The sequence below is a fragment of the Mya arenaria genome, chromosome 13, assembly GCF_026914265.1.
Source record: "Mya arenaria isolate MELC-2E11 chromosome 13, ASM2691426v1".
NCBI lineage: Eukaryota > Metazoa > Mollusca > Bivalvia > Myida > Myidae > Mya > Mya arenaria.
Window position 1 is genome coordinate 7,327,453 of NC_069134.1, and position 14,957 is coordinate 7,342,409.

The 14,957-nt window shown below is 34.5% G+C and overlaps 2 long non-coding RNA genes across 4 annotated transcripts in view; both read left to right on the plus strand.

The window, feature by feature from the left end:
• Nucleotides 1-834: 834 nt before the first annotated feature.
• Nucleotides 835-8,171, plus strand: LOC128213994 (uncharacterized). Its single transcript, XR_008257845.1, has 4 exons — nt 835-944; nt 5,732-5,957; nt 6,132-6,224; nt 7,186-8,171. It is a non-coding gene; the product is annotated as an uncharacterized LOC128213994 (long non-coding RNA).
• Nucleotides 8,172-8,179: 8 nt separating this feature from the next.
• Nucleotides 8,180-14,957, plus strand: part of LOC128213992 (uncharacterized) — a 42,829-nt gene continuing 36,051 nt past the window's right edge. Inside the window, exons 1-3 of one of the 3 annotated variants that reach the window (XR_008257842.1) lie at nt 8,180-11,149; nt 11,752-11,883; nt 12,816-12,962. This is a non-coding gene — a long non-coding RNA (uncharacterized LOC128213992). The remainder of the gene's footprint in view (nt 11,150-11,751; nt 11,884-12,815; nt 12,963-14,957) is intronic. The other 2 variants (XR_008257843.1, XR_008257844.1) reach the window with 2 other exon arrangements.

The window sequence follows — 14,957 nt, forward strand, 5'->3', positions numbered from 1 at the left end:
ACTCCTCAAATGTATTATGCTAGAAATTGAACTTCCCTTTGTTTGATAGAAGTGGACAATTCAAGACCACAACAAAGTTAAAACCATACAATTTAGAATGTTTTGTATGACTGGACATAATGAATATCCAATATTTGACCCCTTGGTCACTGAACTGAAACTGAGTACTCTTGTCATCTTGGTAAGTTTAATCATTAAAACCTTGAATGATGTATGCATATACAAAGATATAAATTTATATATCTATTTCATAACACTCCACTTTTCAAGTAGCATTAAGGACAGTGTCACCAGGGAATGAACTAATCTGAAGAAGTACTGCTGTACTTGTAGTCAAGGTAATGTAGAATGACTGGTTTAATTGTTAAATGCTCATGATGAAGCACCTATAAATCAATCTGTTGTAAGAAATTCATGATACACCTGAGCTCTCACTAATTATGTTTCACTCCCTAGTAATTAAGTAGATATATAGTGCATAGAGGTCTAGATACTTTCATCCTTATTTCCAAGAAATGATGAGTGTTCTCTATGACAGGCTATGATTGGTGCCAGCCCCCAGGGATCAAACTGGGACCTATGCTATTTAAATGTACTGTACTTGGGCAAGGTACAAATAGTTTACTCTCAGTGTTGACTTCATGATTTTCCTGTATTTTTCAAGACAGCTTAAAAAATTATTTGTCATTATTTTGTGAATACTATTCCATGTTTAACATGTGCAGGAGCATCAGAACAATGCATCCTGCATATTTACAAGTTGTAGCAATAATTGTGTCAATTGATTTTTATATGGTGTATATTTCAGAAAAGGTAATGAACATGTCTTGTTGATAACAAAATGGCCATGAACCAGTCATTTGAGGGTGATTGAGACATGGTCAACGGGAAGGACATACAGGAAGATGGTGGACTCGACCAGGCGGCTGACCAGGGATGTGCATGTATGCCATGTTTGTGATCATACTGTAATTATTACAGTTTCTAATAATGTTGTTGTCCTCACAATAAGCAGAGTTCAAACCAAGAACTGCATGTTGAAAATCACAGCCAGATAACAAACATACCAAAATTATAGATAGCTCCATGGCCCAGTGGCACATGAACATCTTTGTTTGGCATATTTCAAATTTTCAATTAACCTAAGGCAAATGCCTTATGAGGATGACTGAAGCTTTGCAACTGTAAGATCACTTTATTGGGTTTATTGCATTTAATTGTACTTCTTTTTATAAAAAAATGTTCAAGTATAGCATGAGACTTCTTCTCTCAAAGGCTTTGATAAACTAAGTTATATCAGTTCTGAAGGAGTGCAAATTCCAGCAGTATCAGAGGCTATAGACAATTGTTACAATATTATTTCAAATAAACTATGGAGAATTAACTTTTTGATTAACCTTATCAAATACTCATATGTCCCTATTGAGTTATGGGTATGAATTACCTGACCCAAATCAACTGTTATGATACCAAGTGGGTCCAAACTGATACTCAGTGTAAAGTCCATAACTCGAAACTCAAGCTTGGATTTCATTTTGATAAGATTAATTGAGCTTTTAAAAATATTGCAAACAGAGATAAAATGTGGAATGCTGCAAGGAGTGGTTAAAATTGAATCCTTTTCTCCCTTGAGTATTGTTTTTCTGAAAAATGGAGCACATTTCATTTCAAGGAAAAGTGAATTTTTAGTTTCAGTGGAACCTGTTTGAACATAGAACAAACAAAAAATATTTATGGGGCATGATACAATTGAGAAAAGCTTAATGTGTCATTATTGTATTCAAAGTATTCTTATAATTATTTTAAAAAAGTTGTGAATAGAAAAGAACATGGCTTTTTTCATGGTTTTCAATCCCTTTCATTTTATAAAAGGTTCTTGACTCATTGAGCACCTGAATAGATTTTTAGAGATACTCTCTTTTTCATGCTGTTTTGTGTTCAAATGAATATATCAAATACTTCATGATTATTTATTGCTTACAACTTTTTAGCTCACCATTTCCTGTCGATAAGTGCATTATAAATATTTCTTTTATGGATGAATGCTTGAGACTGTCACGCTTTTTCCCCTATTCATGGAAAACCTTTAGGAGTGTCGCTTTGCAAATCTCCCGTTAATAGGTTATGGTGACAAAGTTTGTTTTCTTAATCTCTTGTGATAGTATCTGTGTTTTGAAACTGATCTTTATGAACCTATGCATAAATGATGGAACTTTGTATGTTTTCTTTTGTAAAGACATGATCCTTGTTAAGTAAAAGAAAATACTGAGCATTGTTAGCAGGCGTCTGAAGACAAACTTCCTGTCAAAAGATAGTATCCTGATATTTTCAGTGTTTAAAAAAGAAAATATTTATAGACAGTGTTATGCTCTTTGTATATTTATAGCTATCTAGCAAACAGTCGTAATCCCCAATTTTTATTAACTTTCAAGTGTCAATAAGAATAATCATAATGTTATATTTAGGGTTTCCATGTCATAAACATAAGCAAATGCTTTCCTTTACATGAAGATTTAGCAACTGTCCCTTGTGAATGAACATGTTATTGGTACATGTAGAGTTGTCCCTGGTCAATTGTGGACCTTGGCTAGCCTTCCATTCTGTCACCATGAATGTCTGGTAACTAATGGGTAAGGTAAAGAGATTCAAGGCCATGGCAACTGCTGGAGCTATATATTTAATTACATGTAGTTTGAGATAAACTTCCTCATGTATGTAATTCAAATCTTACATTCAATTGTGACTAGTAAACTCTGGGATCATGTCCATCTCCTGTGAACTCATAACAGTTTAAGATTGTAGAGTAACCATTGCAAATTACAAGACTTAGTGTCACTGATAAAATCAGTTTGACATTTCTTTTCCATGTACATAATGCACATTAAAAATGGAAGCCAGTGCCAGACTCATGGAATCCTGCAGGGAACATAGGATTAGAGATATGCTACCCTGTCATTAGATACTTGTCATACAGTAGACACACAGACAGTGCTTGTGTTAAAAAGGTGTGAAGTGTGAGTATCCCACTACTAGTAGGTCATTCACAAGTATAGGTACTGTGGAAAAAGTAGTCCCTTGAAAATGGCTTCATTCTGTTAAATGTTTATCAGATTATAGGTGCTGGTGTTTAGATATAAATTTTATGGCTTGGTCAAAGTGGTCACTTTGAATGTGACAGTTTTATGAAGCCCCAAACAACTATCAGACAGGCTTATCAATTTCAATGTATATAGTCAGGATTAGCCTATCACTTTAAGAGGGTTAAATATAAAATGTGAGGGATTACATTTGTGTCGGGTACTGTATTTGTTGATAAAGGAATTTGAACAACAATTACAGACATTGAGATAGCATCTGTTAGGGCACTGATTCAGAGGGGAGGTCAACATTTGGCAATGTTCTTATAGAGATTAGATGTAATCAGTATTATGATCCCTTATAAGTTCTGCTTTTACTAGTAAACTTAACCAAAGCCAGTTTCTCAAAAATCCTGTAATTGGATGTTCGTAAAACATTTATATGACAATGACTAATAACATTGGTGTCAATAAGTTATAAGTAAATGTCTGACAAGATGGCTGAGTTTTATTAGACCTGTGTAGATAAGAGTTTTAAGTTAAAAGATCTTATACATTGTAGGTCAGTCAGTGTTAAGTCCAACTTTCTTGGGTAGAAACCAGAGCTTGCATCCTCTTGAGAGGCCAAGAGCATGTGCACCTTGTGACAGGGCTTTATCCCAGAACAAATTTAGTAATACCTAACCTCTAAACCATTTTCGCCCCCAACTTTTGTATATTTATTTAGCGCCAGACTTTTGAATGGCTTTGGTCATAAATTTGTTACTGGTAATCAAATTTCTATTAACCTTCAATAACTTATTAAAATTGTAAATTTTGTTTATGGATATTCGTAAATGGTTAGAGATTAACCGGACCATACAGGGTGCATATTAAGCCTTTAAGAATGATATGTCATAAATTTGTTACTGGTAATCAAATTTCTATTAACCTTCAATAACTTATCAAAATTGTAAATTTTGTTTATGGATATTCGTAAATGGTTAGAGATTAACCGGACCATACAGGGTGCATATTAAGCCTTTAAGAATGATATGTAACACAATTATTTCACGCCAGACAGGAGGTGCAAAATGGTTTCTTTGCTTTCATGATACTCTGTTGACTTAAGCTATTACCTTGATTCTAATATTGACTCTGTACACACAATGTGATTAAAATGCAAACATGATGCCATAAACTTGAATCAGATTACAATGGAATCAGGGGAAGCTCTTTTGCTCTTCATTACTGGAGGAAATAAAAGTATATCTACCTGCAATGAATTAAAGTTTAAAATGTATTGTACATTCTTCCATTGCAGTTTGATTGAGTTTTACCATGGTATGCCATGAATGATATGTGTCTTGTTATTCTGTGCAGTGACTCTTCACCATGATAATTCTTTTAAATTTCAGTTCCACTCCTCCATTAATGTTGATATGAAGCCCTGGTTCAGTGTTGGTATCAATGTCTGCCTGTCAGAGGGCAAACATGTAACTATAGGTCGATCTTGTCCCCTTCAAAATAATTGTTTAACTTGTCTTAAGAGACTGCATTTTCTGTCATTATCTTTTTTGATTATTTTAAGAATGAAAGGCAAATAACAATGACTGGTTATTTATAAGTTATAACAGTTAAAGAACTATAGTAAACAACAGAAACCCATATAATTATGTGGGCTATTTATTTTGCCTAAGGTTTGTGGACAAAAATGTCTGAATGTGTTGCATCCATCATGGGAAGTGTTTGTCCGCTTAGCTTCAAAGGGCTGTGGTGTAATTACTTGTTTGTTTCCATTCAAGTGCACACAGTGATCCCCTGCAGAATTGATGCAGAAGGATATGAAAGTGCAAACATGTTAATGTGGCTTTGTTACGAGAACAATTTGCTTTTTAATAGGTGGAAAACAATGATGAAGCTGATAACATTGATTTCATTAGAATGAATGAAAGAAATGATCGCTTTCCAGACTTGCTGCATTTTTTTAAAAGATGAAAGATGAAAATAGTTGTTGTAAAAATTCTTTCTGTCAAGACATTCCAACACCTTCATAGACATTTATTTATACAATACTTGACCATTATGTGTTATAAATTCATCGCCAGAAAACACTGCGACCCAAAGGGGGTTGTCACAGTGCCAGGACTCTATATTAGGGTCAGTTGTGACCAAAACTAGGTCCAGACCAAAAAAAGTCTATATATAAGGGTGGTCACAATTTATTTGGGTCTGGACCTAGTTTTGGTCACAACTGACCCTAATATAGAGTGCTGGCACCGTGACAACCCCCTTTGCTGCGACCTGTTACCAGAAGAACACCTCCTCTGCCATATATAGAACCATTCCTAGGTATTATGATGGCAATAGTGTCACATTAAGATGTTTAAATTATACAGAAATAAAACATGTGGGGTGATGTTCCTTTAAAAAACAAACCTGAGAAAGGTTTGTTATACTACATCTAGGTTGATATAATTTATTAGCATAAACAATCAAGATGGTCATTTTTCAGGCCTTTTATTAAGTTTTATGGGCTTTTCTCATCTCTACTCCTTTAGAATCTGTATTAAATATGTCAGTTGTGGTCATTGAGCTTTCTAAAAGGTTAAAGATTCTTCTTTCTGATAGGTAAGTCAAATGTCCAGTTGATAAATAACTCTCCTTATTTTAAGCTGATGCAGGAGCATGCTCAGATGATTCTTTTGAAGTGTGCATGTCATTAACTCTGAAAACAAGAAGCTTGGGACTGGATGTTTGATGAACTCCTGAGTCAGCTGAGGTCACTACTGGACGTCAGGGCCGAGGGGCCTCTCCACTCCGCCAGTGTCATCTCTTGCCGTTGTACAGCCATTGTCTGGTCACTGTTACTACAATTATGGCTATCATGTGACCATGAAGGTAAACAATATTCTAACAATTCACTTTTATGGATAAATTATGTTTGGTCGGGTCCATAAAGATAGATAAAGTCACAGTATAATGAATGTAAGGTTGTAAATGGGAGATACCAAAATTTTATGATGCTCTTAGATCCCACTAAACCTTGTTTTCCTTACTGTGTGCTCACTGCAGGTCCAGTGTGTCTGAATGTTGAACTAATGTACAGATGTAGGACAGATTAAGAGGGTCTGACAATAACTCTGCGCCAGACAGTTTTATTGATAGGTATGTACATATATAGAAGCAAAGCTAAATGAAAAGTCAACAGATGGCTATTGGAGTAAATAGCAGTTAGAGCCTGATCTCATTAATCCCTAGTAAGTGCAGGGAAAAATACTATTAAGCAGTCTAGGTGCAATATTAGATTATCTTTATGTCTGAGTGACCTATTATCAAGTCGTGATCGAGATTTAACTAATAATGAAAATTAAGTCAATAACTCAATATAATAATCAGAAGAAATCATATAGCTTGACATAATTAAGATTTGCACAGACTTAATCTGTCCCTTATATTTCAGTAATTACACACAAAAAATATTTTTCTTTAAATGTTTGTAAAATTTTGACTTTAATCTATTTGCTTTTAATTAACATGACTTTTGTTATTATTTTTCTGAAAGGTATATATATTTAATTTTAGCATGTTTGTCTTACAATCTATTTTCCTTATGGAACAGCATTCCTTAACCAAGATATATCAATGTTCAGTCTTGAATTTTTAGCTGAAATTTACAAATGATTTCAAATTCATATTCCTTTTTGTTCTCACAAAAATATCTATTATTCGTCAATTGATTGAAAGATAATACCCATCATCTGAAATTGACAGACTGAACACTGAATGATTTAAGTCTTTGGTAATCAACAAACAGAGTAAGAACACTTGTGTTTACATATTGTATGTAACTGCATCAATTTGTGGTCATAAATCTGTAGTACTACTATTGTAAAATAGCATGCAATTGCTATAAGTGCTCTTGTTTCACTCAGTTTTATAAGGTAGTCATTTACATGTGCAATTGTGAATTGGCAATCATTTTTTTTATATTTAAAACAAAATTAATAACAACACAAAAATCTTGTATATAGGATATTGGATGGTAAGATGATCTGTCTTTGATGTAGATGTATGTCCAGTTCCTGAGTGGTTTATCTCTTAATCACTCCATGCATTAATGCTATAGGTCAACAACAATGAAGTAATAAAACATCCATCTGGAAGAGGAACAAAAGCCAACAGAAATTTATACGTGTCATGAGCCATGAGCCCCGGCAGCTTCCACCGAACAATATGTTACACTTTAGTTCTAGATCTTGGAGGAAAAAGCAGAGTTCATTACCATGAGCTTGTGTTTTTTTTCATATACCTGAAATAATTCTACAATAAACATCCTGATAAATGGCTGTCGTTCAGATTTAGGCAATAAAAAAAATCCTTACAATAGTAAACTGGAACTGGAAATTTTGATTAATTTTATTGCCTTATTTTATTAGTTAGAAGATTATCTAGCTTATTGCAATAAACCATGCATACCAGCTTTTTCATGTTTAGTACAATCTGCTACTTGGCTAGAATATGTCTTGTCATGGTATGTTTTTGCTTGTACTTGGCTTCTACTAATACTGGCTTCTATTAGTACTGGCTTCTGCTAGCACTTGGCCTCTACTAGTACTGGCTTCTGCTAGTACTTGGCCTCTACTAGTACTGGCTTCTTCTAGTACTGGCTTCTGCTAGTACTTGGCCTCTACTAGTACTGGCTTCTTCTAATACTTGGCCTTGCTAATACTTGGCCTCTACTAATACTTGACCTCCACTAATACTTGGCCTCTTCTAGTACTGTTTTTTTCTAGCACATGGCTTCTACTAGTACATGGCTTCTACCAATACTGGCTTATACTAGTACTGGCTTATACTAGTACTGGCTTCTATTAGTACTTGACTTCTACCACAACATGGCTTCTACTAGTACATGGCTTTTACAAGTACTGGCTTCTACTAGTTCTTGCTTTTACTAGTACTGGCTTCTATTAGTACTGACTTCTACCAGTACTGGCTTCTACAAGTACTGGCTTCTACAAGTTCTTGCTTTTACTAGTACTGGCTTCTTCTAGTACTGGCTTCTATTATTACTGACTTCTACCAGTACTGGCTTCTACAAGTACTGGCTTCTACTAGTTCTTTCTTTTACTAGTACTGGCTTCTTCTAGTAATTGGCCTCTACTAATACTGGCTTCTATTAGTACTGACTTCTACTTGTACTGACTTCTACTAGTACTGGCTTCTATTAGTACTTGACTTCTACTACAACATGGATTCTACCAGTACTGGCTTTCACTAGTACTGGCTTCTATTAGTACTGACTTCTACTTGTACTGACTTCTACTAGTACTGACTTCAACTAGTAGTAGTACCAACTTAGTAGAAGTTGGCTTCTAATTGTGCTGACTTTTATTTGTACTGATTTCTTCTAGTATTTGTCTTATACTAGTACTTGGCTTTGACTATTACTGATTTATAATAGAACTTCACTTCTATTAGTACAGATTGTTCTAGTATCTGGATTCTGCTATTTTTTACTAGTACTGTTTACTAGTCCTCTATTAGCTTTTCTACTAGTCCTTCTAATAGTCTGTACAGGAAATTGAATCAAGAATGATCAAAAAAGCTGTTTTTACAATAACACTTGAACAAAAAAGATGTGACAGCCATTGCAAAACATGAGACATCGCTGTATAAATGGAAGGGAAGAAGGCAGCGTATTCTGGTAAAAATCTCCACGAGGTGCATGTTATCATTTTTGCTTATGTAATAGGAAGCTTTTCTAGATTTTACAACAACCTTTTCACCATAAAAGTAATAATTAGAAGTTTAACGTGTTAAAATTGTATAAAAGAATTAAATTGTATTTTGGAAGGAATAAAGTTACTGAGCAGTAAAACTTCATCATAAAAATTGTTCATTATGTCTGTATATGAACATGTAAATGCCTATTTTAACCTGAAAGCATATTTTCTTGACATAAAATTCTGTACTTAATAAAAACAGTTAATGGTAGGTCTCATAAAAATGGAGAAAAATTAATAACCTGTTATATTTTATACCTGGTGTCAGGGATACTTTGTGTACTAAGGCATATATGACGGGCTTGGAAGGTGAAGAGAGGCAGTCAAAATAGGTATAAGTTGTTTAAAAATCTTGTAAGATATCAGATAAAAAGTGGTCAGTAAAATTGAGTCTGATTTTAAGCTGGACTATTCGAAGAATAAGGAGAGCTATACTACTCACCCAAGCGTCTGCGTCGTGTCATACCTTGGTTAAGGTTTTGCATGCAAGCACATCTCAGTAAATACATCATGTTTTGCATTGAAACTTTAGATATGTATTCCCAACTATCTAACCTACTAAATTAATGAAGTAAGATAACAATTATTTGAATTTAATGCAAATAATAGGCCTTTATTATTCGACTTAGAAATTCTGGTTAAGGTTTTGCGATCAAGCACACATAGGTTAATATCTCAGCAACTACTTGAGGTATTGCATTGAGACTTTATACAATGGTACTGAACCATCCAACCTACTTAATTAACCAAGTAAGATAACTCTAGTTTGCATTAAATTCAAATAATGGCACCTTTTTTATTCGACTTAAAAATTCGGGTTAAGGTTTTGCATGTAACCACATTTAAGTCAATACCTCAGCAAATAATTATATCATGTTTTGCATTGAAACTTTAGATATGTATTCTTAACTATCTAATCTACTAAATTAATGAAATAAGATAACACTTTTTTGAATATAGTGCCAATTATGGGCCTTTATTATTTGACTTAGAAATTCTGGTTAAGGTTTTGCATGTAAGCACACATAGGTTAATATCTCAGCAACTATTTGATGTATTGCATTGAGACTTTATACAATGGTATTCAACCACCCAACCTAATTGAATAACCAAATTAGATAACTGTATTTTGCAAATAATGGCCCTTTATTATTAGACTTAGAAATTCTGGTTAAAATTTTGCATGTATCTACATTTATGTTAATATCTCAGCACATCATGTATTGCATTGAAATCTACTCTAACAGTGATCCATGCATGTTTCGCCAAAACCTTTCAATCCCTACACTGAAAAGCGGCGGAATAGTCGAGCGTGCTGTCTCTGTGACAGCTCTTGTTTTTTAGTCTACTTGAGGTGAGTGAGACATGACTGTTGCAATGGCGGTTTCATCCCAGTCATGTTAGTCTGACTGTCCGGACTGAACCTTGTCCAGGCTGTATCTTGACCATGCATTATAGGATTTACTTGAATTTTAAATTGCCATTAATGTTAACCATGATGAGGTGGTGTGTGGCACAAAAGACAAGGTCTGTACCTCAAAGGTCAAGTTCACACTTAGAGGTCAAAGGTTAAAAGTATCCTTGTCTGTGCTGTGTCCTTACCATTCCTTATAGGATTTTCTAAAAACTTGCCATGAAAGTTCACCATGATGAGGTCTATTGTGTCTGGTTCCACATACTGTTCATCTCAATGTTATTCTGTGTTGCAATTGCATGGAAGAATATCATGTCTGTGTCAAAGGCTCTTTCAAAGGGCTCGCAATGTCACCATTTGGCATATTGTTTTTGGTACTTCTGCTATTATTTCACTCAGCTGGCACGAGACTTCAATCAGTGCCAGACCTTGAAAGTTAAAGGAATGGTGATACTGTTGTATGTTTATTAATATTACAAATGTTTCAGTTACTTAGTATGTCATCAGTCTGCTTAAAGCTCAAAGATTGTTCATATGTTTGTAAGAAATCACAATATTAGTACTAGAATTACTGAACTTAATGTCATAACTGCCACCCCCAGATTAAGCGAACAAACCAAACCTTTTAAGACATTTGTTTAGATCCAAGCTCTAGTGACCTACTTGGCAACTTTGTTCAGCATTTTTACACTTAATGATTGTCTTGATTTCTATGAAATTATGTACAAGTGCTTGATGTGTTTGCAGTTCTGTTTGCAGAAAGACCGTCACCCAAGTTGGAGATAGTTCTAAATCTGCTGTCAAGTACCACATCCTGACAAACCTGTTATCCAAATATGTGCCTCCACCATTGTAAGGGCTTCCATTATTTGAGGACAGATTCAAGTCAGGTAGCTTTGAAAAGGGCTATTTTAAATTCAGACAATATGCATTGAAGCCTTGCCTTTTACTGTCCATTACATTAGCAATCTTTGGGTGGTAATTGAATAAAGGTGGTATTTAAGAAAGAGTTACTTTTGTATAAACATTTGGGCACTTTCTTTAATTTGATTTTAACATGGAATCTCTTATCTCAGCTTTATGCAAACAAAAATAATTAAAGGATCAACAAAGAGCCGTTTCCTGTGCTGTTTGGGAGATAATTTGGGGTCATTTATTTTGACCTCTGTAATGATTGTGCCCGGTCATCAAAATACTCACCCAATGAAAGATGGGTATTTTTCTATTACCTCTCCCAGCAGAGCATCTTGAAATTCATGTTGAAACACTTTGAAGGCATTATTTATGATAAGCAAACAAAACAGAGTTTTCCTTCATTTAGTTCATAATTTATCATCATTGACAGTTTGAAAATGAAGCTGTCTGAAGAAACCAGGGTTGCTCTGCTCTGTTAACACCTTAACATGTTGAAGAACCTAATTTAATTATTATACCCACATGGGAGTTAATAATTATGATCTATTTGTAACCTTAGAATGTAATTCCTATACAGATCAGAAGGATGCTTTAATATTGTTACAAAACTGATACCCTTTGCAAGAAGGAGCAACTAGATTAACAAATCTTCAGGCCATGTCATGAAAGCATGAAAATACTACTGCAAATTTAATGGGACTATTTCATGGTTTGTAAAATGCACTTTTTACTTTTATTTTTTTTTATTACCAGATAAAGTGTGACAAATTATTAAGAGTGTTAAAACTGAGATACTGATGGTAGGAACCCTTCAACAAATCTTGGTATATATATATATGCTTAAATATTGTCTTTTTGAAAAACATAAGAAACTTTTTTCAACAAAGGGCTATATCTTATTGGTTGATTGACATTATCATGTGATGCTTGCAATGTATTTACTAAAGGTTAAAATATCCATCAGTTTACTATGAGTCCTTGAGGGCGAGTGGATATGGTACCAGTCTACTATTTTTACTTGACTATACCAGTGAGGGTTCGCTCCCCACTTCAATCAAGTTTGTTTTATTTTTAATTGTATTCTTTTCTGCAATCTTGGTATCAAAGAGTAAAATAATTATAAAACAAGTTTTCAGACGCATTACCAGGAGAACTCATTTTTTGGTGTCAAAACATGAAGGCACTGGTATGTGTCTATGATGTTTGTAAAATAAACCCATGGCAAGTTGTTGTGGTTAAAAGGATGTTCCCAAACTCTTCATGATATCTTTATCCAAATATCCGGGAGAAAATATTTGTTTAAAGAAGTTTTCCATAAAAGACAATCAAAATGAATGGCCATAAACTGGATTGGTCACTTTAAACAGGATATCTTAAACAGGATATTCACTTCATGTTAAACTCGTATTTCACAAAAGTTTTTGTGTTGATACTGACAAAACAAAAACAGAATAGGACATACTTCTAGATGGCCATTTTTTATTCTGTCAAAGATTTTACATCTCACAATTAAGTATAATGTGGATAATCATCCTATGATTTTAAGTAACTCTTAGTGAGTAGATCTCTTTGTTTAAGTAACATGGTTATAACCTGTTGATAAAAATCATTAAATGAACTTGTTATTATAATTTGTTTCAGTTTCTGCTGTTTGGTCAAGTGCGGCGCTGGCCACTATTTGCATGCCAGTGATGGCCAAGCCAGAGAGCACAGTAGTGGGTTGATTGCCTTTAAATATCGGAACAGGACACTTGTTGGACCTCAAATGCTATCATTTATCAGCCAAAGGTGTGTTTAAAATGCCTGCTTTATACATCAATTATTTGAACAAGTTAGGCCTAACAATACTGTTATCATGTTTTCTGGTGCTATACCCCACCTTCCACTCGGCCTGCTCCTTTCTGTTAACAGGGCCACTATCAAATGAAACTTAATCAGTGCCTAAATACTAGGTTTCCAGAATCCCTTAAAAACTATCCCATAAATTTTAGAACAGTTGAAAACAGTGTGCCATTTAAGATTATTTTAAAGGGAGCCAAGGTAATGGTCTTTTAGTGCTTTTCAAAGTGTGAGGCCAAAGTATTCAATTAAGGTTCAAAGGATAGCTACACTGATAGTAATGTAGAAAATTAACCTGTTAATGTTTTTGTTCAGATCGAAAGGGCACATAATTGACTGTATACAGCCATTAAATATTTCTCAACAATAACAACAAAAACAGTGTTTTTTTTCAAGACTGTCATGCTATTTTTGAGAAGTGTATTTAAAGCAAATATAGCCATTTTTTGTAGACATTGAAGCTTACATTTCCTGCAGAAATGGAATGAAATCTATATTTATTACTCTTGCCATCTGTGGCCTTTTCTGATATCATAAAGCCTTAATGAATATTCTAATTCCTTAAGCAGCAGCAATTCTGGACTTTTGAGGGGCTTCAGAATAAAAAAGATAATTATCAAGACTTCCATTATTCTGTAAGTTCCGCATATTACATCAGAATCCTATTACATAATATGTTCGATCTGTCTGTCTGGGATTTTACCATATTTGGCCTGTATCTGTTTGAGGAGGAGTATGGCAGCATTATGTATGATGTTCCAATGAGAAATGGCTCTCCATACATGTGCCAACTTTGTCCAGACAGTTAATGGCTATGCTGTCAGGAGCAAAACATTTCTGGAGAACTCCCAAATAGTTAAGGTTGCTGTCTGCCAAAGCTGTGTGTTAAGGAATGGTCGACCTGTGCTCAAATCACAATAAAAGTGTAACCCCATAATAACTAAACCACTTTAGTGTTCAAAATTATGCATCATAATTATTTACTTTTTTGTTGAGCCCGTTAGGAGGATATAGTTCTCTCAATGGCGGTTCTGTGTATGTGCTTGCCATGAAGGTTCACCATGCATGATGAGGTGGCATGTCACGCACAAGAGCCAGGTCTTGACTTTTAAGGTCAAGGTTACAGGTGAAAGGTTGATCCTTGTCTGGGCTGTATCTTGACCATGCATTATAGGATTTTCAAAGAAACTTGCCAAGAAAATTCACCATGATGAGGCAGCTTGTCATGCACAAGACCAAGGTCTTTACCTCAAAGGTCAAGGTCATGTTTAGAGGTCAAAGATTGGAATGATCCTTGTTGTTGTCCAAGCTGTGTCTTGAGGATGCATTATTAGATTTTCAAAAACACTTGCCATGATGAGGTGACATGTCACATACCGGTACAAGACCCAGCTCTGTACCTCAAATGTCAAAGGTCAGGTTTAAATTCAAAATGTGTACTATTAAAAGGATTAGTTTTGATTGAACCTTATCAGAGCTGTATCTTTACCATGCATTTTAGGATTTTATAGGTTCCACGTATTGTTTTACGCCATGTTATTCTGTTTTGCAATTGCATGGAAGAGTGTTGTGTCTGTGTCGAAGGCTCTTTCATGGCTCTTTCATTTGGTGTCTAGTTATAAAATATTCCCATGATAAACCTACAACCTATCCCATAATTTTCAGTAGTAGTACAGTATTTATTATGTGATAACATTATTTACTGTGTTCTTGCAGTCTGCTTAGTATTTACTAAGAGTTATTACCCTTTAAAATGTGCGACTTGTTCTTCATCCTGAACCCATTAAGCTCTTCATTATCTGTTTGACTTGTCCCTGTAGTTTTCATTGTTTTATTCCATGTCTTTAAGTGCCCACTGTTTGGCCCATAACCTGAAGACATTTCCAGATATATTTCCATATAAGCCTATTCTTTGGTGCCGGCAGACAAATTAATGGTCTCTCA